At 38.3% G+C, this 26,185-nt stretch overlaps 1 long non-coding RNA gene across 1 annotated transcript; it reads left to right on the top strand.

Annotated features, from left to right (window-relative positions):
* The first annotated feature begins 1,771 nt into the window (after positions 1 to 1,771).
* Positions 1,772 to 21,161, top strand: LOC123651549. Its single transcript, XR_006740332.1, has 2 exons — positions 1,772 to 1,803; positions 21,124 to 21,161. It is a non-coding gene; the product is annotated as an uncharacterized LOC123651549 (long non-coding RNA).
* The last annotated feature ends 5,024 nt before the right edge of the window (positions 21,162 to 26,185 follow it).

Raw genomic sequence — 26,185 nt, 5'->3', positions numbered from 1 at the left:
AAAGTTAAGCAGCGAAGCGGAGTCAGAAACCAGGTCTGCTGACCAATAGTGTGGTTTGACATGCTGAGATTCTACATGATATATAAAGTCCTTCACTTTATGATAAGAAGTTATTTTATTAAGAGGTTCGTTTTCTGGAATTACTGAAACTGATTTCTAATAACACATTGAGAATGTCTATACTTAAACTTTTTATACCAAGACTTTGTGTGGCTTTTGGCCACCTCTAAAAATGTAATTCTAAGTAAAAACAGTGAAAATTTGCCAGTAGTGAGAAGCCCTAATAGCAATCTCAAAAGAGAGTTTGCAGATATTTGAAACAACAGTGAATCATAGGGATAACTCTGTTGCTTTTTATATCAGTTACTGGAGCATGAACCAATATTACAAAACTGCAAAATCTCAGTGGTTCAAAACAATAGAAGGTTATTAATTGCTACACAACCTGCCAGCGTAAGCATTCCTTGTCAGTGGGTAGCTCTCCAGGCAATGATTCAAAGATATAACTTCTTCTATCTTGTACTGGTAGGACTGCATCCTCTGAGCCTAAGTCCCCTGTACCTATTGCCAGGGAAGAGACAGGAGAAGTAGCAAGTGTCCTCAGCTCATCCTGGAACTGACACATTCAGGCACTCACACTCCATTTGTAGGAACTTGTTACTTTGCTTGATTTAGAAGTGAAGTAGTCTGGAGAATTTCTAGAGAGCCAGCTCTGCAATGTGGAGGGAGGGGCCATTATTGGTGGTAGTTTGGGAGTCTCTGCCACACTTCCAACCTAAAGAAAACCAACACTGGGATGTCCAAGTTGTCACACTATGTCAGGCATGTTGCTGACACAAACAGCTTAAATTACAAGCCAAAATGGCATATAATGAGAAAGTTCACACAGGAGCTATTACTAAATCCCAACTAGAGTTGTTATAGTTACCGAAAAGTGGGAAATCTTAAACAATTCCTTCATTAGTGGACTAACCATCATGTTTTCAAGCAATTGATACTATTTTTCAAGGCTCCTGTCCTTTAGTTTTTCTTACAAATAATGAACAGAATGTCAATCATGGATCTTGAGGTGGACAAAGGTGTTTATAGACAGCTGCAAGGAAGTAGTACTGTAATAGCAATGTATAGAAATGCTCATAAGGACTTTTTTGAGTATTCAACATCTACCAGGAACAGTCCTTAGCACTTTGCCTACGTCACCTTCTTAACCTACGTCCTCTTCTTTAATGTTAGTCTCGGTCCTGAGATAGTTACCAATATGATCCTCATTTTACAGAGGAGGGCACTGGAGCTAGGAGAGGTAAGCTCCCAGGCCAGGGCATGGCAGAACCATGCTGTGGACGAGGCAGGGTGGCACTGGAGCTCATGTCCTAGAATCTAAAAGTCAAAGCCACTGATTCTGCCAAGAGTGTCAGCACATACAATGTGAAACTGGCATTCTCTCCTCTTTAAACCTCTAATATTTGTGTGTGTTTTTAAAAATAGGACAATATAAGCAAAAAAATAAATATATTATATTTGATTAAATAACTTGATATTTCATCTATAAACTGTCCTAGCATTTTAGGAAATCCAGATATTTCCAATTTTAAAAAAATGAACCATCAGATATCATGGTCTCCAATACAGATGACCAGGGGAGTTCTGTGTACTGAGATCTGAAAGTCAGGTGTGGGCTTGCAGCAATTGGTCTGTCCTCTTTTCAGACATTGGAATGGCCCCTAATGCATTCAGCCAGCCACAGAGGGAAGAAAAATATGTCTTGGTCTCAATTTCACTAAGCGCCTAAGGATCAGCACAGCTGTGCAAGAGAAAGGCTGATTCCTCGCCAATTTCTTCCCCATCCTCACCTGTTCAAGCCTGTGATTGCTCTTTCTTCAAATCGTCTCTGCACCAGGAGAGCACCTATGTATTTGGAAGGGGAGTGGCAGTGAATTTCCACTTCCTCCCTACATGGAAATATACCAAGTGGCTGATTGACATTTACTCATAATATGGAAAAGGAGACAAATAGATCCTAATAGGAATGAAATTTCTAGTATAGAGACCATTTTGTTTGGAGGAAAAGAGGATTATCCTATTTGGATAACATGATGCTTTTGAACCTTGAAAAGTTATTTAATTTTATTTAAAACAACACTGATTCAAGTGAATTTTTATATAAAGCAAAATTAGTCAAGTATGATTACTTTATTTTAACTTAAAGCTAATTAAAATCACATATATTTACACATACAAATTGCCAATGAATGTATTTTATTTATAGAGAATGGGTCTGATACTTTGAACCAAGAATGCTATTGCTAATGATTCATTTAGGTATTCTCATGCATGTTCTTTTTCTGATGCATAACAATTTCCAGTGAAAATCATTTGAACAAACCTATAAAATAGGTGGTAAGCTGGCTGAGGACGTGCTGGGCTAATTTTAATGAGGTACCCACTTTTAAAGGTGTTATCATACTTACACAAATCATTTGTGTTGGTGACATTTGAAACAGCTATTAATGCAAAATTTTATACCTAAAAGCTAAAGTTTACTGGTTTTACCACATTTCCAAGAGTTTTAACAAGCCAACTATCCACTGTACACATTGTCCTTCCTAATATAAGATTTTCCTTTCATTTAAGCACACGTAATTGTTGAGATTCAAAAGATTTTAAGCTGCCAACACTGAAATTCTTCACTCTGCTATACTGCTTATCTGAGTGTGGTTACATTTAAAAATTCTTTTTCTCCGTGATCTTTTTTCTTTCTCATTGTTAGCATGGTTAGGACATAAAGCTCCTCTAATTAATGAGCAACACAATCAGTGCTTACTGTTTGGAGACTCTGATTCACAGCTATGTGGCATATACAAAAGAAGATGTGATTTCTCTAATGAGGATAGTGCACCAGAGGTTGAAGAGAAGCTAGTGGGTTATAGAGAAAGCAGAAACTTTCTCTTTTAGATATATTTCACTGGTCAGGGAGATGGTTGCTCTGGGAGAAATAGCACCTGCAGCTGGAGACCTCAAAAGGAACTCAAAGTGGGCTGAAGCTGTGTTCCATGTTAGGAGCAGGGCCTCGGCCATCTTATGCTCTGATGGTGTGTGTTATAAAGACTCAGGTATGGGATGTAGCTATCTACAATCCCCCGTTTACAAGAGAATCTTATGTTTCTTTTGGGTCCTCGTGATGGGATAGACACTTCTGTTTGATTTGTAACACAGAGAAGTGCTCCAATTTGGGGGAATATGGGACCAACAGCCAGCCAGTAATGGAAATGTTGAACTTTCAACTCAACATTTGAAAGTTGAATTGAATTTAATCTATTCTGGTCCATAAGAAATTAATCCAACCATTGAAAATGTCAGTATTTAAATTATTACATAAGTAAATGATATGTCATATGTTATTCACCTTAGCTTTTCTCTACAAAGGTGTGTGCCCCCTCCTCGACCACCCATAAGGTTGAGATTCAAAGTACAAGATAACCTCTAAGGTCCCTTCAAGTAGCTGTCCTATGCCATTGCGATTCTAATTATTTAAAATCTGGTGTGACACAAAGGACGTTCCTACTCATTTTTGTTGTTAGTGTTGACATCTAAAACATCTCTGATTCCATTTCCATTCAAATAGACACACCATAATGGTATATTAAAAATCATAGCGAAAAAAAACAAAAAACGGACTGCTATCACCTACCTTTCCACTCACAATGAAAATAAACTTTCATTTTATTCCAGGAGGCTTTGGTTTGAATTACTTTTCTTTCATACAGACAGTAACAACAACAAAAAAAGCAAAAACAATTTTTCACTTGCAGTTCTTATTATTGACATTTAGAGACACTAGTTATATACATGAAATGTGCAAAGTTAGAGCCAAGTAGTTTCCCTTCTTGAAGAACATTCTTTGTTATCTAAAGTATGTCTAAAAAGATGCCATTACTAACTCCTTCATCCCATCTGCTGGTCTCACTTTCTCTAATGCACATAGGTATTTCCATGTACCATTAAGGATGGTTGCTGATGTGTGTATGTGTGTGTGTGTGTGTGTGTGTGTGTGTGTGTGTGTGTGTGAAGCTGCAAGAGGAATTGAGAGCTATATTTCAACCTCCAATGCTGAAAATTTCAGGGGAGTATTATAACTGGTACAATTTTTATCATACATTTTGTTGAAGGTACTTCCATATTATGTCTAGTCCAGCTTGTATTATACACCCATGCCTATGACTGGAGGTGAGGATAGAACAATGTGTTTGATAATCCACAGTGATGTGGGAGTTAGGGTATGTGTTGAAAAGGAAAGCAAGTACCATTTCTGAGAGGAAGAAAGAAAATTATGCTGAACAGACAACAATCCTATATTAATTAAGTGCCCTGGTATATCAAAATATTTATTGAGATAAATAGAATAGAAATGGCCATGTTTAGACTTTCCCAAATTCTAATCCTCTTTTATGAGCTCTCCATAGTGAAATTATCATCTCTAGCTTAATATACAAATTTGCTGATCACTGATGGCTATGATCTATGACATACGCGACAAGCACACATGCAGACACAACAAACATACGTACCAGTGTAATTTTAATTTAATTTTATTTAAACTATGTTTCTCCCTTCCATTTAAGGCTAATTCAGAGCTAATTTTAATTGTTTTAAACTTTTATTTTTAAGACTTAAAAGTGTTTTCCTTGTCAAGTAGGAATATAATTACCTAGAAGAACTAGAAGAGCACATTACCTATTTTTATAAAACCTAAGCCAATCATATTCCTGATGACACTTGTTAGTAACCAGAAAATAAATAAATGTAGACCTCAAGGCTGACCCCTAAATACCTTTATAGTCCCTTTATAAAAGCATAGGAAAGGCCTTGCCAGATCTGTGGACCTACTTGAGGATGCTTTCCAAATAGGCTGTTTTCTTCATGAAGTGATGTGAGAGGCATCACAACTCTTGGCGCATGGCACTAAAGGAGAACAATAAACCCTCTCCACACATTAAAATTACCTGAGGGGGGGAAATGGCTTGGGCCCACTTCCACACCCAATTCCTAGAGATGAGTCCTGACCTTAATAAATTTTAGATGGTTTCTGGTCCCAGTGTGTACACATGAGAACCACCAGTCTAGTCTTAAGGACTTGAAATCAAATCAACAGTTCAGATGCAAATGTGTGACAGAGGGTGGTTAGTGCAGAAAGCCCATGCTTATGAATCACACCATGTTAGTTGTTTTATTTATTTATTTGTTTATTCCAAATTTAATAAATCTTTATTGCTCAGATTATTACAATTGTTTCTCCCCCCCCCCCACAGCTCCCTTCCACCCAGTTCCCACCCCACCCTCTGCCCGTACCTACCCACCCCCATTGTCCTCATCCATATATGTACAATTTTAATCCAGTCTCTTCCTGCACCCCATACCCCTTCCCCCCTGATAATTATCAATCCACTCCCTTTCTTTGTCCCTGATTCTATTATATTCACCAGTTTATTCTGTTCCTCAGATTTTTAGATTCACTTGTTGATATATATATTTGTTGATCATAATTTTTATCTTTTTTCTTCTTCTTCCTCTTCTTAAAGAATAGCTTTTAGCATTTCATATAATACTGGTTTGGTGGTGATGAACTCTAGCCCACCATCTTGGTTTCTCCCTGTTAGTTGTTTTTGACTAGGAGCAATTTTGGTCCCCTCTGAGACATCTAGCAATTTCTAGATGCATTTTTGGTTGCCACACCTTTGGGATGCTACTGGATCAAGCGAATAGAGGCCAGTGATACTGTTAAATGTCCTAAAATACAAAGATTTACCTTATACAGCAGAGAATTATCCACTCAAAATTTCTATAGTGTTAAAATTGAGAAATAGTGCATATGCCAAAATAAAATATTAGGATCAAAAGATAGAAACTGATGAGTATGAATGTCTTCCCTAGATGTTAGGTGCTGGGAGTCCTTGCAAGCTAATAGGTAGCATGAAGTGTTAAGGATTTGTTAAGATAGATCAGAGAAGGGAACAAGTAGGGAGCTGAAAACTTTACCTATGGTCACTGGAGGTAATAGAAGACACCCAGATCTATGTAATGGTTGCCCATTTCTCAACCAATTATCAAGGCAACAGAGGCAAATCATCGATAAATAAATTTATAATAATTGTATTATAAAGTTCAATTCACAAATAAATCTAGAAATTCTAAATTGTTAAGCTAGAGAAAATTAATTATATCAAGTTAATAATAATTGCTTTGAAAAGTTATAGTTTCCCATAAAAGTAGACTTTCACATTAGGGTATTTTTCCATTGATTTTTAAAAATTAAATATATTTTTATTGATTTCAGAGAGGAAGGGAGAGGGAGAGAGAGAAATTTATAAACATCTATGGGAGAGAATCATTGATTGGCTGCCTTCTGCACGCCACACACTGAGGATGGAGCCTGAAATCCAGGCATGTGCCCTGACTGGGAATTGAACTGTGACCTCCTGGTTCATAAGTCAATGCTCAACCTCTGAGCCATTGGGCTTCATTGATTTTTCAGAGAGAGATAGAGGGAGAGGGAGATGGAAAGAGAGAGGAAGAGGAAGAGGGAGAGAGAAAAACATCAATCTAAGAGAGACACATCAATCAGTTGTCTGCCTCTTACAAGTACCTCGACCAGGGCCAGGGATTTAACTCACATTCAAGGCATGTGCTCTTGACTATAACTGAACCTGCGACCCTTCAGTCTGCAGGCCAAGGCTCTATCCACCGCTGGGCTGGGAAAGAGGTGAGCTTTCTTTCCACCAACACACACACACACACACACACACACACACACACACACACACACACACACACACAGCTGTCTGCTCTAGAGATTCAAATTGTGATTGGTGCAGTAGATTTAGCATTTTTTATTTTATCTAATTTAAAAGCCCTTCCTATTTTTGTAGTTTGAGAAAAACACATGAGCAACTCTTTTCTTCTCCTCTTTGACTAAGAAAGTAAGCAAAGCTTCATAGATCAACTTTACTAATGAAAGACATACAAAGCTTAGCCTACAAGAAGCCAAAAGCTAAATGGAGAAGAAAGTCACCAAATGTATGTCAGCGGTCCGACCTTACTGAAGTCAATACAACTGTACTTATTCAGTGCATACACAGAAAGCCTCAGCCAGAGCCTCACTGTGCCATCCAAGAGGGACACATGGAAAAGGAGACCTAAGTTTTTGCCTTTCATAAAAATAGCCAAATATATCAATGTGGATTAGTTGTGAGCCACAGCATTTCAGGTGACTAAATTTCTTGATATGCTCTCCTAATTTATTACAATGAACACAATTATCTTTTTAATGGTTTTATTTAAAGAAACACCAGTAATCTCAGAATTATTTCAATTAAATAACTTTGTGAACTTATGGTTTAATTACAATAAAACTAATAATTAAATGAACATTGAAAATGATGGAAAACAGACTACTCTAAAAGAGAGGATCTGAAACCCATTCTAAAGATAAAGGGGCCATGAGGTTAGGGGTACATCTGGCTATGGGGTGAGGTTCCTCCATAGGACTGTGAGCCACATTTGTCCTATTATTTTCCCCAATCTCCTCTTTTATTACTTCTCATATTTTCCAATATTCCATTCAGATATACTTCCCCAAACCAGCCAATTTCATCTGTTTCACATTTATTTAAAAACACAGCTTGAAATCGCCTTCAGGAGAAACGTTCTGAAATATTTATACATTATATGGGGGAATCTAACTCTGATAAGCTTCAAGATAGGATCCATGCTTTTTAAATAACCTAGATCCTGCTTGGAAGAATATCTCTAATTGAGAATAACAAAAAACAAGGAACCCACAATGCACCAAATTTATAGTATCTAAGTTCCCATTTTGTGGAAGATTGAATGACCTAATTCTATGCATAAACTCCTTTATTTTAGCCAGCATAGTACATATATGTTAAATTTATGCAGGTTCCATTATTATCTAGTATGGCACTTTTTAAAACACACACATATATACACATACACACACATACACACACATACACATGCTTATACTTGATTGTTCCAGCTACCTGCCATTCTTAATTCTGGTTGCACGTAAGAATAATCCAGAGGAAAAAAACTGAAAATACCAATACTTGAACCCCACTATAGATCACTTATTTATTCAAGCTTTCTGAGAGAGTGACCTGGCATGGTATGTATGCAAAGCTCCCTATGCCCGGTCAGTGTGGCTCAATAGGTAAGTGTTGACCTATGAACCAGGAGTTCACAGTTCCTGGTCAGAGTACGTGCGCAGATTGGGGGCTCAATCCCAGGATGGGGTATACAGGAGACAGCCAATCAGTGATTTTCTCTCATCATTGATGTTTATCTCTCACTCTCACTCTCCCTTCCTCTCTGAAATCAATAAAATCTTTGTTTTAAAAGCTCCCCAGATAATGCTAATACATAGCCAGTGTGCAAAACCATCAAGCTAGGGAATAAAATACTGGGGCAAGAAGTTAGCCTGTTTTTATTCAATGTGTCATTGAACAACACATATATTAAAATAGGCATGCAACATGCTTTGAATATAGTTAACTTGATTGGCTATAGTAATGTAGGTCAGTTATTTTTCAAGGCCTCATACCTAAGAAGTAGAGAAAATGATGACTAAGAAGCATGCTCACCCAAAAGGGGGAAGCTGCATAAACTCACTATGGTGGTAGTAAAGAAAACAATGGAAGAATGGTTCAATTGCAAAAGGAAACCTTCATATTTTTAGGTCTCCAAAAGAAGAAAGGGTCCAAGCCATTCTCTGGGGGGACTGCTCAGGCATTTTGCTCTATGACATATGAAATTGGTTATTTTTATATGTATTTTTATTTATTTCAGAGAGGAAAAAAGAGGGAGATATAAAAACATCAATGATGAGCCGGCACTGGTTTGGCTCAATAGATAGAGCTTCGGCCTGCAGACTGAAAGGTTCCGGGTTCGATTCTTGTCAAGGGAATGTACCTTGGTTGCGGGCACATCCCCAGTAGGGGGTGTGCAAGAGGCAGCTGGTCGATGATTCTCTCTCATTGATGTTTCTAACTCTCTCTTTCTCTCTGTGAAAAATCAATAAAATATATTTTAATTTAAAAAATATCAATGATGAGAATCACTGATCAGTTGCCTCCTGCACACCCCCCAGTGGGGATTGAACTGGCAATCTGGGCATGTACTTTTGGCAGGAATTGAACCCGGGACCCTTCAGTACGCAGGCCGACGCTCTATCCACTGAGCCAAACTAGCCAGGGCAAAACTGCTATTTTTTACTATAGGTCTCTGTCATTGATAGAGGCAAAAGTACTTTCAAATTCTGACCTATTTTTTAAAATTTTCATATTCATTCATTCATTCATTCATTTTTGCCACAAGCAAAAGAAAAGTTATGCTCTAAGCCCAGCAAAGTACATGGGAGTGACCCAAAGCATCCTAACCCATGTTCTTTTTCTTCCTCTGCTAAGCCCTTGAAAAGCATTAGGGATGATTTAGAGGCCTTTGGGCCAAACCTTTGCTGCTACAGTAATCTGCCAGCATAGTACCTTTGGGCCAAATTGAGAGACAGGAAGGTGCCATCTTTGGTGATTTAATCATGTTAGCTTTGGAGCTGCCCATAAAGTCAGTGGGTGACAGCAGGAAGAAAGACAAAAATTGATTAGTCTCCAAGTCTAAATAATGGGCTGTATGGAGCCTCATCTCTAGCAGATTTGATATGATTCTCACTCAGAGAAGATTAATTTGGCAAAATCTGAACTATTAAACTCTAGTAGTCTCTCCATGAGTCCTGGCCCTTGGAAGTCCACCTACTGAAATTCCTCCAGGGAGGATTAGTAATCCATAGTCTCCATGACTCAGCTCAGAACACATTTTCTTTTTTCTTTGTAATAAGCACAAATCCACAGAGCCTTTCTTCTTATAAGATTCTGTGAGTCTGGAATTATAGTAGATTATTATTCTTAGGTTGATCGGCAAGCCCCTCACTAGCATTTCTAAATGGGAAAATGTGTATTTATTTATTTATTTATTTATTTATTTTGTAAAGATTTAACTCTAACAAGAAAGGGATAAGCTGAAGTCTATATCCTGCAGGAATCAAAATAAGAATTTGGGGGAATTATTCTATGTGGTAAATAGTTACATCACAGTTCAATTTGTCTATAGATTTTAAGCATGAGCATTCAGACCATTCAAGCACCTCCTCAGCCAGGTGCAGGGAAAGGTGACGGGGAAACAAACTGAGGATGGAAGACAGCACAGAGTCCACTCTTAGCATGAGACATGGTCACATGAATGCTCCTCCAACTTCCTGTGCTCAGTTTCACCAATAATACAGAGAACATGTTCCTGCTGGAAATAAATCATCTCTATTGGGCTTTTCGCCTACAGACTTCCCCTGTAGATGCCTCCCTGTTCCCTTGACCTATGTAGCTTGGAGATGGTTGTCTTCTCTCTGTATCTCACATGGACTTCCCTCTGTGGCTGTCTTAATCTCCTCTTAAAGGACACCAGTGGTATTAGATTAAGACCCACTGGAATGACCTCATTTTAACATAATCACCTCTTTAATGACCCTATATCCAAACACAGTTACATTCTGAGGTACTAGGGGTTAATACTTCAACATATGAGTGAGAAGGGGCAGCAACAATACTTATTGCATCTGAATCCACTCGACAATTTTTCAAAGCAAGCTCTAAATCAAAACAAACCTCTTAGTACAATTTAGGTACCTCTTGGATTAGTCTCCTCTTCCCTCTCTTTTCTTTACATTCATCACACCCCAACCCCTATGTTATCACAAGATTCTAATCACTTTGGACAGTATCAGTTTGGGCTAAAATTTGCTTTTAAAGATTAATCCTTTTTCCTTTGCTTCAGGGTCATGGATTTTAGCCTCTGGACAAGGTATTATCAAGGCTTTTATTTGGCTTTTGACATTTATCTAGCATGATACACCTTGAACTGTCAGCTTACTGCACATCACACCAAAGGTTATATTTGCCCTTATAAATTCCCTGCTCAAGCCTCAGCTTCCTTTCTTTTGCAGAAAAGCAGAGTGGAAAGTAGGGGGAAAAAAGATAACATCCATGTCTGACCATGAGCAACCTGGATTTCAAGGGTAGTTTTCCCTCAGCAAAGAGTTTTCAAGTTCTCGTTGGCCATTCTTTCTTTCAGAAAGTACTCCTTTTACCATGGGCCTTCATGCTGGTCTATGGCTTCATGACCATGGACACTGAACATCAAAAAGCAACATGTTTAATCACTTGACATATGATTTGAACTGGGATTCTTTAAAATAGTTTGACCAGCTAATTTGCCAACCCATAAATGAACACAAAAGAAAGTGTTAGATTATAAGGTCCAGTTGTCTGGCAACATTCCCTGATACATGCATACAACAGATTTTTTTTGGACAGAAAAGCACAGGATGAGGAGGAAGAGATTCATCAGATCATGATGCAACTGGACAAAGACCACAAGGGAACTCTGGGGCAAAGAATTTTCAGTCAGAGGAGTGCTGTGCTGAAGGGAAATGCCATGGCCTTTGCTATATCATCTTGCTGAGTTGCCGAGGAGACGACCCTGTAAACAGTGTGACTTCAGCTACACCACCTTGCTCAGTCATTGGCCGAGGGCTTCTCACAATAGGAGATGGATTTAAAGATGTCTTACAGCTAGAGGTTAGCAATGACACTCCTCACAGCAGGACATCGTGTCCTCTTTCAATAGGAAATGTGAACTGTGCCACCCCATCTGCCACACATAACTTTGAAAAAGGAGATCCAAAATGATCTTATTCTTGTGTATATGTTTACAAGTGGTGATCACAGTCCTTATTGTCCAAAGGAGGGCCTTTTGAAAGTAAAAGTAGCTACTAAAAATGATACCAGGATTATGGATATAGATAATCACTCTACTTATATACCTGTCTAGCTTTATTACTCACACAAACTTTTATTTCTACTCTTAGGAGACTCATCCATGCATCCATCACAATTAATTTCCTCCATATTTATGAGATATTTATTATTTATGGAAAAAATCAAACCTAGATGTGCTATGGAGAGTGTGCTGAAGGAACATATGAAAGAGCAAAGGTATTCATCTCCCCTTTTCCTACCTTCATGCTGGTGCAAGGGCTGGATTATGCATCCCACACCAGTGACTCTCAACCTGGATTGGTACATTGTAGCTGTGAAGCAGAACCCTAAGGTCCCATACAACTTATATGAATTTATGTTTTAATCTGTTGTGTGTGTGTACATGTGAGCTGATAACTTGTTTATCCTCAGTCTGTGATATGGAATCACTTGTTAATGTAATGGAAAAGTAAAACTTGGATGTGCAACCAACAGGCAACCCTTCTACAGTGGTTTAATATATAGGCACTTATTTTTCTTCTATAGATCTTGGCAGTTTTGGTCTGGTAAGACAGTTAATCATGTTACCTCTGATCCTGGAACCTTCTGATTGTTGGCTTCTGTTGTTATGAAATCAAAATGTTTGCTTTTTTGCAAATAAATAATATGTGGTTTATTTGTGCATGGAATATTACCCAGCATGAGAATAAACCATGTACAGATACAGTACATGCAACTAAAATCTCACAAACATAATGTTGAGCAAAAGAAGCCAGATACAGCAGAATACACAAGGTTTGATTCTATTCATATAATCTCTAAAACCAGATGAAACTGTTCTATGCTCCTAAAATTCAGGATAGAGGTTACCTTTTGGGTAGTAGTAACTAGGAGGGTGCATGAGGGGGTTCCTGGGCTGCTGGCAATATTGCTTATTGTTCTGGGTGCTGACTGTATGTATGTGTTCTGTTGTGAAACATCACTGACTTGTTTGTCTACACTGTATGTTACACTTCAGGCACTGATTCATTTTTTCTGTGAAAATGGAGAAGAGAAAAATGTCACAGGGGAAAATAATGAGAGCACATTCTTGCTCAGTCTGTTTTCCTAAATAATTTTCTGGGAAGCCTAGCCTAGCAACTTCTATTTGTTATTTCATTAGCCACAGGATATTTGGCCACCTCTGGTTTTAAAGAAGTCTGGGGTGAAGAATCTTTTAACTGGCACATGACCATCATGAGCAAAAGAAGGAAGAATAGATATTTAGTAGTGAAAAGACATAGTACCATGCCTGCGTAGAACATGTTATTATATCCAGATCTGACCCACTATATAAAATATAATCCTCCGGCCCCATCTCTGAATTTTTTTCTCATATTGTTTAACTCACAGGAATGTCCCTTCTTATTCTCTCTCTTCTCCCAGACAATATATCCACATATTTTTCTGAAGCTGAAAAGAGTCATCAGTTATATGGCCCAACTTTCACAACAAATCTGAGTCCCAGATGTGACACACAGTTGCTTACATCCCAATTTGTTCCTGCCCATCACTGTAGATCCAGCACAACTCAACGCTTGCTGGTATGCCACCCTCAAATCCTGATTTCTTCTAGAATCTATTCTATTTTGTCAATTGTACATTTAAAACATTTATATCTTAAGTTGTTAAAGTATGAGTCATGTACATGTAAGGATAGTAAGAAAGTGTTGATATATTTTTACTTTTGTCATAGTATTCATATTTTTAAAATACTTAGTCACTAATTGGCACAAAAAAGAGGAAATAAACAGACATGCCCAACACAAGCAAGAAATGACATCAGCTTTTGCAAAAATTTAGAAGAAAATTAAGAAATCTAAAAAAAAAAAAAAACCAACAACTTTGATTTCCTTAATTATATCATGAAAGCACACATGAATTGTCACACACTTATATACACATAGAGCAACTGTGACATAAGGGGACAATATTCTTAGTCTTCTGTAATGTCCAAGTAATTCAAGAGTGCTACAGTGATATGATATTTATATAACTCATTTTCAGTATATCAATTTCTCTCTTCATGCTGTCTATCTTTTTATCTTTAAAATCCATATTAAAGTCATGTTATTCTTTACAAGTTGGGCAACTGGAGGAGAGAGAAATTAGATTTTCCCAAAGTAATACTTTAGATTCTTATATTTTACTTAAAAGAAATATGACTTCTGACAAAATCTGGCTCTCTTACTTCCTTCTACTTCTCTAATTCTTGATCTATTGGTAAAATATATATATATTGGGGTTACAAAAATTGTAGAAGGATTTATATTTGATTTTTAAAAGGGGGTTTTATTTGTCTATTTTTTTTCCAGACTTGGAATATGTTATTGGGAAGAAAAAACACTTTCAGGGACAATGGTTTAACTAAAGGCTCAAGGCAACAAATTTGCAACTAGACTCAGGTTTCTATTTGTACTGTATAGTTGGTGGAATGGGTGACATTCATCATGTCACCTACTTTCAATTAAATGCTTCAATTTTCTCAAGAAGTAAGCCAAGGAGACACAATCATACACTTGTGATTGATATGTCACATTCAGAGCTGATCACTTTCTTGTAACTTCCCTAAGGAAAAGTCCTTCAAGTCAAGTCATATTGGCTTCATTCTGGCACCTCAACCTACATACTAGTAACTGCTGGAATAAACCAATGTCTTTCATTCTATAATCTGCTTCATTAATCTATTTACTAAGTATTTCCTCAGTCATGAATATGGGCCCTGGACTCTTCTAGGTGCTGGGAATACATTAAAAAAAAATTAGACAAAGCTATCGAACTGGTAGTGTTTATATGCCTATAAAAGAGATAAGTGAAACACATAAAACTGTTACATGCAACCATGACCACAATAGTAGCATGTGATAATGCAAAAGAAGAGAGAAGTCTCTTGGTTTAATAGCCAGAGGACTTTGACAATACTATCTGAACAATGTTCTAAGAGGAATCATAAGGCTATAGTGGAAGAGAAAGAAAGTAAAGTACAATATGAGCTATAAGAAAATAGAAGATAGGAAGAGAGGTCTCAACAAGATCTGTGAACCAGTTTTATTGAAATAGAAGTAAATTAGTGTCCTAGTGAATTTGGTTCAGTGAATAGAGCATCAGCCTGCAGACCAAAGGGTCCCAGGTTTTAAGGGCAAGTACCTTTGTTGCAGGATCCTCCTAGGCCCAGGGCCCTGGTTGGGGCTTGTGCAGGAGGCAACCGATCGATGTGTTTCTCTCACATTGATGTTTCTCTCTGTCTTTCCCTCTTTCTTCCACTATCACTAAAAATCAATGGAAAAAATATCCTTGGGTGAGGATTAAAAAATAAATACATAAAAATAGAAAACATCCTTGAAAGCAGACATTGTATATTACATTTTTTGGATTTTCCCAGATGTGTTGCATTTCTCCTAGCATATAAAAAATGTCCAGGATGAGGCCATGGACCTACAGCATAGGTGGAGATCTTCAAACGGGTAAAGTCTGGCTATTGGATAAATTTACATGAGTAATATGAATATTAAGGTTGCCATAGATGATGGCAGAAATGGGGATGGAAAGAAAGACTTAATTCAAACCACAGTTTTCAACACCATAATTAGGGGGCTTTCAAATGACCAGGAGTATGCTAGATAATCAATGTTATAGCTCACATTACAGAGGGCAAATTATTTCATGATTATAGAAAAGTTATGGTCTGGAAATAGCTGAAAAAAATTTAAGATCATCATCATATTTCAATGTATGAATGATATGAGAATACAAGTGTTTCCTTAGCAGAATACTGAGAAAGAAGGAGGACAGTCTTTGGGAAAGATTCAAGTATGTTAAGACCAGAAATTTGAAGAGAGGGAAGAAATCTGCTTAAAACTGAATGTTGTGCCAAAACCGGTTTGGCTCAGTGTTAGAGAGTCAGTCTGTGGACTGAAAGGTCCCAAGTTCAATTCCGGTCAAGGGCATGTACCTTGGTTGTGGGCACATCCCCAGTAGGGGGTGTGCAAGAGGCAGCTGGTTGATGTTTCTCATTGACGTTTCTAGCTTTCTATCTCTCTCCCTTCCTCTCTGTAAAAAAATCAATAAAATATATTTAAAAAAAAAACAAAAAAAACAACTGAATGTTGTTTTTATGAAGCCTGCCTTTCTGCTGTGACAGGAAAAATCAGAAGAGAAAAATGTCAGAACAGCAGCAGAGTTAACATTTGGCTTAATGATCTTGTACTATCACCAATAGAGAGGACAAAAGGATTATGATGCATGGTTTCTGAGGTTCCAGGACTAAACAAGATAAGGTTCTGAGTATTGCTGTGGTCACATCAGTGTGCAATCTTATGAAGTATGAACTCTCTTGAAAGGCTAGAAGCTTCTGCAGCTTACTAGAAATTATTGATTTTAGAGTTTCTTAGATTTTTAATAAGCATAAAAATCTTTCTCCAGGCATTGTTTTAACCATAGTAAACAAAATGTGTTATCTGTATTTCATTTACATTCAATTCAAAATATTGTTATTTTTATTCTGACCCATGGGCTAGGTAGAAATGTAATGTTTAATTTCAAATACTTGGAAATTTTCCAAGAATCCTTCTGTGCTATGGCAAAAACTCTGCCAAACCCAAATTTTCATAATTTGGATAAAAATAAAATGCACATCATCAAAATTGAGCAGCATGGCTTCAGAGGACTTTATTTGATAGACTGGGAGACTCACCATTACAGTTCAACTCCTACCTTTTATAGATGTGCAACAGAAGGCAGGTTAACATTATATAATAGTAGAACCAAGACTAGATGTTGGCCCTCATTGGTCTAGTGCCATTGATTTAGAGTCAATGTTCTATAGGGAAATAATGCCTTTGTTTTTTATTCAGTACAAAGTTCATTAGTTTACTACTAAAATGCCTATCAAGTTTAAACAAACAGTTTTGTTTTTGTTATTATTCTATCTACAACTGGTCTGCAAATGTAGTGGAAACCTGAGAAATGTGTTATCACTCCTTTTCATTTAGCTCCCAAAGATGCTAGAATATTGGTCCCATCAGAGTTGATCTACAAATGTGTTAAACTAGATGAATTTTTTCATTGGATTAACATAGACTATCCATGGCCATTTGGATCATACATACATCTATGTAAATAGATACCTATCCACTCATTTGTTTTAGTACCAATGTTTTGTTAATACCATCCCAAAGAGTTTGAAATTATATTCCTATTTGCTTTGTATGTGGGAGTCAGGGTATCTGGCTCTGATCATTAACAAAGGAAAGCAAAATATGTGCCTTTGCAAGTGTCTGTATAAGGCACACCACAGTACTGACATAATTAATAATCTAATATACATTATTGTTGATGCCTTAGCACTGGATCAAAATTTTTAATTTAATGATTCAATCACCGACTATAATATTGGTTAATTTGGGGCAAAACTTACTCTCAGACTTACTCTTAGTGATTCCTCATTGGCACAAAAATGGTCCTGCCTTATAGTGTGAAGAGTAATGATGACTGATAATACCCAGAGAGAATAAATAAGAAGCAGGATAGGATTCATTCAACCTTCTCTGCAGTTGAGTCACAAAGAAAAATCTTGTCCAAGACCCACATTGCCAGAGATTATCTCATGCCTCTGCCAAATACGGATTATAAAGACTTCACAATGGAATAAAGTAACAAAAATCACCCCATTCCTTTTACTAAATTCAACTACCACAAATTACTGGAAATCTTTCCAATTATGGCTGTAAAATTGAGCATTCAATTGGGAGCGAACAAAGCCTACTCCACTGCTAATCCTTAGATAATTACAAAAATTCTAAATTGCCTGTCATGTGATTGAAGTAGACACTCATAAGGCAACAGGGTGGTCTTGGTCACTAAAGAGATGGAAATTCAGATGAAAGAGATGACCCTGCGGGTGTTAGCAAATGCTAAGAAAAAGGACGCCTCTCTTTTCTGTGCTCGTTGACCTTTTGGCTCCAAATGCTCCATCTCTGGGGCTAAATGCACTTACAATTCTTTCCATCCTTTTTGGATTTTCTCACAAGAAATCTTCCTTCCATGTTCTCCACTATGCTCCATGCATCTCCATGCAAATATCAGTCTTGATCTTTTAAAAGACTGACCTATACTGGTTCAATTCCCACCATTTTAAAGTTCTACAATCATTAAATATTTTTTTTCAAAACTTCCATTCAAGCAAATGTCCCAAAGTGCACTACACATCTATCCCATAAGAAGTTATTATATGGATGAAAGAATTACACAATGATAAACTCCTGTAATAGAGTTACATATCTGATTATCTAATTTATCAGTTATTTTTACAAGCATTACAAGTAACTAGCTCATACTTTCAGGTTTAAAGATATGAAAACCAGAGCCAGAAAGATTTATCCATGATTATATAGTCAGGGTTCATCCAGAAACTAGGAATATTTCTATGCATTTTAAACAAGACTTTCAGATATAGAATTGATTACCCTAGTGATTAAAACATGGAGAAGCCAAACAGGGAATGATGAATTAACCCAGAGATTAGCCACAACTAACAGCTGCTATGGCCCAAAGGCTGGAAAGACAGGGGAAGAAGTGGTGTTTCCAAAACCCAGAAGCCAGTCTTCTGGAAGAATGTAGAACCAAGGTGTGGCTCCCCTGTAGGAGCTGGGAGCATGAAGGAAAGAGTGAAAGGGGTGAAAAGTCCAATCTCCTTCCTGTAAGGAAGAGCTTGGAGGGAGACACACCCTGGCTTCTCCCCCACCCATCCCTGCTAGTCACTACTCATGCTTGGCATTGGCTGAACCTAGTTGGAAGCTATGCAGCAAGGGGCTCTGTATATTGGAGTCAGTAAGAAAGGGGGGAGACTAGATATTAGTGCAATGAGGCAACAACGGAGTCACAGGGCTAGTGACATAAGTAGCTCTGAATAACTGCAAACATGATACCCCAGAACTCCTGCTCTCCTTTTAGACTATAGATATTTCTCTTCTGCCTGTAATTTCTGTAGCTCTGACTCCAGGACTTGGATAAATGAATGTCATGAGTCTGGCTCTTCTGTGGTCCTACTTGTATGTATTACATATGGCTGGGTTGGCTCCAACTCCTAGTGACTCTGTGAATGACTGATGTCCACAATGGCCTGTCATCAACAGCCTTGCTAAACTCCTGAAGCCTCATGTCAACGGCTTTTTAATTTTTTTTATTAACTCAATCCATCTCATATTTGGTCTTCCTCTTTCCCTGCTGCCTTCTATTTTCCCCAGTACTACTGTCCTTTCCAAAGAACCCTGCCTTCTCGCAATGTGCCCATAATAGGACAGCTTCGGTTTTGTTCTTTAAACTTCCAGTGATGTTTCAGGCTTAATTTGCTCTAGGACAACACTTGTTCTTCTTTTTAGTGTGTCATGGCATCCAAAGAGCTGTCTTCCAACACTATGTTTTAATTTTTTTCCTATGACTCTTCTTCACTGTCCAACTTTCACATTTATATATAATAATTTAGAATATGAGGTCCCTACTTACATAAGTGAATTATTCTAAAATTCCCACTTATTGATATTTCCTATTAATTACATTCATAAGTACTTCTCAAAAATTATGCTTACAATATTATCAGATCTCTTTCAGGCTTACAAAGCCACCCAGTCTAATGGTCCAGCAACGTTATATACTGCTTTTCATTGGCAAGTCTTTGATGCTCTGACTTTACAAAAAAAAAAAAAAAAAAGTCATTTTGTCCACACTTTCATCATCCCCATGCAAAGATTCTATGTCTTATAAGGTTCTGCCACTTCTATGGAGCCATCCCTGATTTCTCCAGCCTTCTTGGTCTCCTCTCTTAGTAACACATACAACATATTAGCATTAGCCACACCATTTAGCAGCTAATCACTTGCTATTATGTAATTATTTTCTAATTGTCTCATATACATTATTCTTGGCATCCCAACAAAGTTGTAACATTATTATGAAAACGGCTATACCTTATCTCATTCATGTATGCCCTACCTTTTTAGGTTTTTACTGATTACATAATAGGCACTAATACCAGCTTATTTTCCTCCATTTGTGTGTGTTCCCAGCATTTAATAGAAATATGCTACCATATTCACTGCCCCATTAACTGTAATATGAATAACCTTCACTCCCACTTCTCCTGTCTACATTTTTTATACTATATGATTTAACTCAGTCTCCTTCTTAATATCCTGCACTCTGATATATTATATAATTACCAGCAGTTGTCCATACTTACTTATATTCCCTTATGAATATATTCTCTTTCTTCTTCTGGTCTACACATCCTCTTGAAAGCAGGAACCATATCTTAAGTCATTCCTATATGCCCACAGTACTTAACACAGAGAAAACCAATGAGAATACAGACTGATTTGATTCCTTTTCTATGTGTCCCAGAATCTAGCACATAGGAAGTAATCAACAAAAATGTTTCTTAAATGAATTAATGATAAAACAAAATCCAAAGCTAGGTAGAAATGTATATATTTTAATCCTCACTGGAGGAGTGAGGATACTTTTTCCTTTGATTTTTTTTTAAAGAGAGTGGAAGGGATGGGGAAGATGGGTAAAGAGAAAGAGAGAGAGAGAGGTGGGCGGGGGGGGAAACATCGACATGAGAGAGACGCATAGATTGGCTGCTTTTTGCTAACATCTTGCAGGAGGGGGAGGGGGGAGGAGGGGGTTTGAACCTACAACTGAGGTACATGTCTTTGACCTGGAATAGAACCTGTTGTTATCCTTTGGGTCAGGGGATGATGCTGTAACCACAAAGCAAACTGGCAAGTTAAATAATTTTAATATATTATTCTTTATTAAAATATAGGCATAAAGATCAACTTCATTTTCAAGAAAGTTCTAGAAATTAAAACCATAAACTGATAAGTTATCTATACTTCAGTAACCTAATTGTGGTAGGTAGTTTCAAATTCTTTCCCTATCAACATTCTAAACAGAGGATCTAAAATTAGAAATCTAGATCAATCTTGGTTTTCTTTCTTAGGTTTCATTTTGGGGATTCTTTGGGGATCCTTCTTGAGGAAGTGTGAAGACTAGAGGGATACTCAAAATGTAAGAAATGAGTAGGCAAAGAAACAAAAGGCCAGAAGAGTGTACATACCTGCTAACCACATGGCTGGCATTTATGCCTTGAAAAAAATAACACAAGAAATTGTTTTACATGATTAAGAGGGATAGCTGGGGCCATTAGTGGAATAATGGAATAGGACCGCGGTTCTATTTTGTTGGTTTTCGGAACTGAGGCCATGATTAAGAAATTGTTTTAAGCAGACTCAATCTTATGTTTAGAAGAGAAACAATCTTCTGCACTGAAAGTATCTATCACTCACCCCCTTTTTCAGGTCTAATATACCTGCCAAATCAGTCTTTCTAAGCCCAACATTATTCTCAAATGGTAAACAATGGACAGCCAAGAGCCACAGGAGAATATGGGGTTGGCCCTTTCTGAAGGAGAGGTGGATCAAGCTGGAGACACAAGCAAGGGATGGAGAGAGCACTCTGTTTTCAAAATGGAAAATGAGAGGAGGCTGGACCCAAGTGTTACTTCATGATAGTGCCAGGGATTCCTTTGTACATATACTAACCTGGTTCAAAGTGTTTTCTCTATGCTATGTTAAAGAAAAGGCAATTTTATTATTTAATCTTTCAAAACAGAAAAGAGGCAAAGACTAGACATCACAGAAAATACTTATGATTATGGCACTCCCATTTCCATATACAAGACCAGAGATATCAGCAAGCCAGCTGAGTCTTGGCAAAGAAATCATCAGTCATACATAACACTGCACTTCAATCAAAGGTGTGCCTCTCTCCTCCCTCTGTCATCACCTGGAGCTCTGCTCCCTGGGAGCCTCTCTCCAATGGGCCCTTTTCCCCCAACTGGGTTTTCTAGATTTTGATTGGTTTCACTGGAGCCACTGATTTATGGTGGCATTGCGGAATAAAGCATGCTTCCCTTCTTTTTCAAATAACTATATGTTGCACCTGTATTTTACCTCATGTTATGTATGCATTCTCATGTGGCCAACTGGAGCTAATCCAGTTGCTTCTTTTTTCTCTCCTCAAAACCAAATGATTTTGATGTTTTGGAATCTCTTCATTGGAGCCCTAAAAATATCACTAAAATTACATTGCTTTTGCTGGGGTAAATCATCATTATTTTGTCTTCAGTTTTAATATTCATTTCAAAGCAAATGGATGAAGATTACAGTCCAAGCAGAAAACATCACTAATGTTAACTATCTATAATTTGTGACACTCATTTTGAATCAAGACAAAAGAACCCTGTTTAATAGCTCAATGCTCAAAACTATGGTGTAGGTTCTCTGTCTTAAGAAGCCACAACTTCATGTCACCACATTAGTAAGGACCTGAAAGTCAGTGGATTCTTACCTCAGAGTTGAGAGTGAATTTAAAAGACAGAATGAATAAAAAAAAAAAAGTATATTTATTGTAATTATAAGAATTGAATGTATATCAGAGTTTGCCTATTCCAAACTCCTAATGGAATTCTAAAACTACCTTTAAAAATATATTGACAAATTTTCATGCAAGTTCAACTCTTCCAATTACTGTTAGAAGGGGAGACTAACCCTTGCTGGTTTGGTTCAGTGAATAGAGCTTCGGCCTGTGGACTGAAGGGTCCCAGGTTCGATTTTATACAAGGGCAGGCTCTATCCTCCAATAGGAGGCATGAGGAGGCAGCCAATCAATGATTCTCTCTCATCATTAATGTTTTTAATTTCTTGCTCCCTCTCCCTTCCTCTCTGAAATCAGTAATATATTTTAAATAGATAGGAGACCGTGACCTCAAAAAGCACTCTACCTAGCTTTAATAGCTCTCTTTAATAGGATGTTTTCTCCCTGGTATTGAGCAGAAATCTGCCTCCCTGTAATTTCCACCCATTACTTCTGGCCTCTAGAGTAACACCAACTAAGTCTAATCTTGCTTCCAGATTGCTATCCTGAGAGTCAAGAGTTCTCTCTTTAGGCCTTTTATCTTCAGTTTAGATATTTCTAGTTCCTCTACGGTGGCTCCCATGCCAAGGAACACCCTTATCACTCTCCTCTGGAAGAATTGCACTTTAAAAGCATCTCTTTATTTTTTTTAATTTTTTAAATTAATTTCTTTATTGATTAAGGTATCACATATTTGTCCTCAACCCCCCATCCCCACTCATGTCCCCACCCCCCTATTGTCCTTGACCACTGGTTAGGCTCATATGTATGTATATAAGTCCTTAAAATATAACCCTTGAAACTGAAATTAATAAACGTTTCAGTTGATTTCTGTCTTCTATTAGAATGGAGAAAGCTGAAAAAAGCAACAGCCCTATCAACCGAAAACAATAAAACACACTCAGAGACAGACAATCTGCAAATTCACAACCATCTTGATTCTAGCAGAGCTGAAAATGCAGAAGCAACAACGAACCTGAAATGTAAGGAAGGACAGGAGCCTCTAAAGAGAGAAGGGATGCCAGTACCTGCTTTCTTGGACCACATGCTTCCCTGGAACATGTTCTGTGGGACACGATACACTGAGTTCAAACAAATTGCTAAGGGCCCAAATCTGGGCTAGGGTGAGAATATAAAACCCTGGTCTCAGCAGATCCCAGGATAATGTGGACCTGCTGGAAGATAAGGTTTCTCCACCCACTCTAGGGTGCTCAAGAGGAAGATTAGAGCAGTGCATAAGGTAAAAGGCTCCCTAGTGGGGCAGACAGACAGGAGGAGCAGTCACAGCTTCTCCTGGGCCCTTCCCTTACATAAGGAAAACTTGAAGCCACTGGAGGAAGGACAGCAAATGCAGTCATCTCAGGGCACAGGTGAAGGTTCATTGGGTCATGGGGGTAAGGGGGAAGGGAGGGAGGAACAAATAAACATCACTCCCCTGGGGAGTGTAGGAATATTTTCTGTGCCCAGGACTTTATGGATCTCCTGCCTTGGGGGCAAAGACAGGGTCACAGGGATAAAAAGCCTCAGGGTCTGTGGACAGAGAGCTGTTGGTGCTGTAATCACTGAGCCATCATTCCTATTGCTTGTACTCCTCACCTCAATGCAAAACATCTAGTTTCTGAGATGTCACGGGCTCCTGGGAAATTTTTCTAAGAACTCATTCCTGGCTTTCTCCTAGTCATGAAACATGAGGAAGCTTCTGAATGGTCGACAATAAATGGGACTTATACAATCCTTTTACTCCAGGGCTCTGAAAATAGATTATAACTAGAGAAAGGGAGAAAAGTGTTTGGAGATTAAAAATTCAACAGCCCTCAGCAGCTTGACTGTTCTTTGCTTTATGCTAGCCTTCCACTGAATCTACTTCTTGAATATTGCAATGATGGAGACAGAACCGCACAAGCTCTCATAATCCTCCCCTTTCCCTGGCTCTGAGCTGACAGCAAAGAAACACAAAGGTAAGGGTTATGCCAGTGCATTCTCTGCAGTGGACTCATCTGCCTGAGGGCTCAGCTCCCTCAAGGAAAACCTGGTGATTCAGTTGTTAAGGAGAGCAAGCGCCCAGCTTCCTGCATGGTGCCCATCACATCCTTCTGAACCAGGCTCACCTGCTGGGCCCCTCTGCTCGGTGGAGAGACTCAGGTTTTGCTGTCACAGTTGTTATCTCAGTTAATACTGCCAGCTTCTTTTAGTCTTCCTTCTTCCCCTCTTCCTCTCAATGCTGCAAACTGCTGAGGGACTGTCATAATGGAAGTCCAAGTTTACCCCACATGCACTGTTGCATTAAATAAGGTCAAAGACATGTCTAGAGGCTCATGGGAATAAAAATATTTAAAAAATGAAAAGAGATCATTATGGTCCTGTAAAAATGTATTCTGTTTCTCTTCATCTAATTACCAGAGCCTTCTACTTATGCAAACCTCAAAAGAATGTGATTTGTAAGTCACTTAATTAAAAGGAGACAAGTTGAGGATTTATATAGTCAGGGAACACTCCTCTTCAATGGTCTAATCCAGTGGTCAGCAAACTCATCAGTCAACAGAGCCAAATATCAGCAGTACAACAATTGAAATTTCTTTTGAGAGCCAAGTTTTTTAAACTTAAACTTATTCCAATGCCACTTCTTCAAAATGTACTTGCCAGGCCATGGTATTTTGTGGAAGAGCTACACTTAAGGGGCCAAAGATCCGCATGTGCCTCGGGAGCTGCAGTTTGCCAACCCAGGGTCTAATCACACCCAGGCTGCTGGCCAGGAATTTTACTTTATTTTGTATTGTTTTTATTTTATTTTTTTTCTTACTTCTGGTTTTGATGCCTTTGTCCCCAGAGTTTGCAGTAATGTCTGAAGAGAAGACGTGAAGAAGGCAGTGATTTACTTCTATGGTTGGGGTCAGACACTGTTTCTTAGGTTAGTAAACAGGACATTTCTCTCTCCCTCCCTCCTTCCCTACTTACCAAACACCTCCCTGTGCAGAAAAGTGTTTGTGATGCTAGTGACATTGACTAAAATCAATAGGAGATACAGAAGGGAGCAGAACAAACCCTTTCTTCGTGTAGCTAAGGACCTGAAGGAGGCCCAGCACCTCTGTGGTTATTAGCATACAATTCCCTGCAGCACAGCCGCTCCCTGTGCACCAAGCCCCCGGAGGCAGGGCCAGCAGTGTGCTGACCATGCTGACTACAGTGCCCAGCACAGTGCCTGGCAAAAACGGCTCCATAAATGCTTCTTGAACGACGTGATAAGGAAGTGAGTAGATAGCTGACTCTAGAAAATGTTCCACTCACACTTCCTATCATCAGGTCTGGGCTCCTCCAAGTCAACTCTCCGAAAACTATTATATCATGAACAGTTTAGACACACAAATACCAGATGGCTCAACTGCTAACTTACCTCCACAAGCACCGAAGGGGACTTGCAGGTCTTAAGAGACTTTTGGAGACAGTCCACACCATGCTAGAACACACAGAATTACAAAGATACCAGCAGCACCACTGTCCTTAAAGGGTGATTGAAGTCCTGCTCTTATCCAGAATAAAACTGATTTCCACAGTACCCTATTTTCTGTTTGCAGAAGTTGGTTGGGGGTTGAGATTTGGCCAAGAAGGCCTCCCAGAAATGGTAATGTTTGAGCTGATTCTCAAAAGTTGGGTATAACTGGACTAGATGGAGCCAAAGGAGATTGCACACCTGTAATAGCAAGGGCCAACAGCACAGAGATGGGGCAAAGCCTGGAGAGCTGGAGGGAGAAGAGAGGGGCGCAGAGTAAGCAGTGAGTGTGCCAAGACTGAATGAC

Source organism: Pipistrellus kuhlii, unplaced genomic scaffold (genome assembly GCF_014108245.1).
Source record: "Pipistrellus kuhlii isolate mPipKuh1 unplaced genomic scaffold, mPipKuh1.p scaffold_m20_p_6, whole genome shotgun sequence".
NCBI lineage: Eukaryota > Metazoa > Chordata > Mammalia > Chiroptera > Vespertilionidae > Pipistrellus > Pipistrellus kuhlii.
The sequence above is the reverse complement of the archived record's forward strand: the minus strand, read 5'-3'. Positions and strand labels throughout refer to the sequence as shown.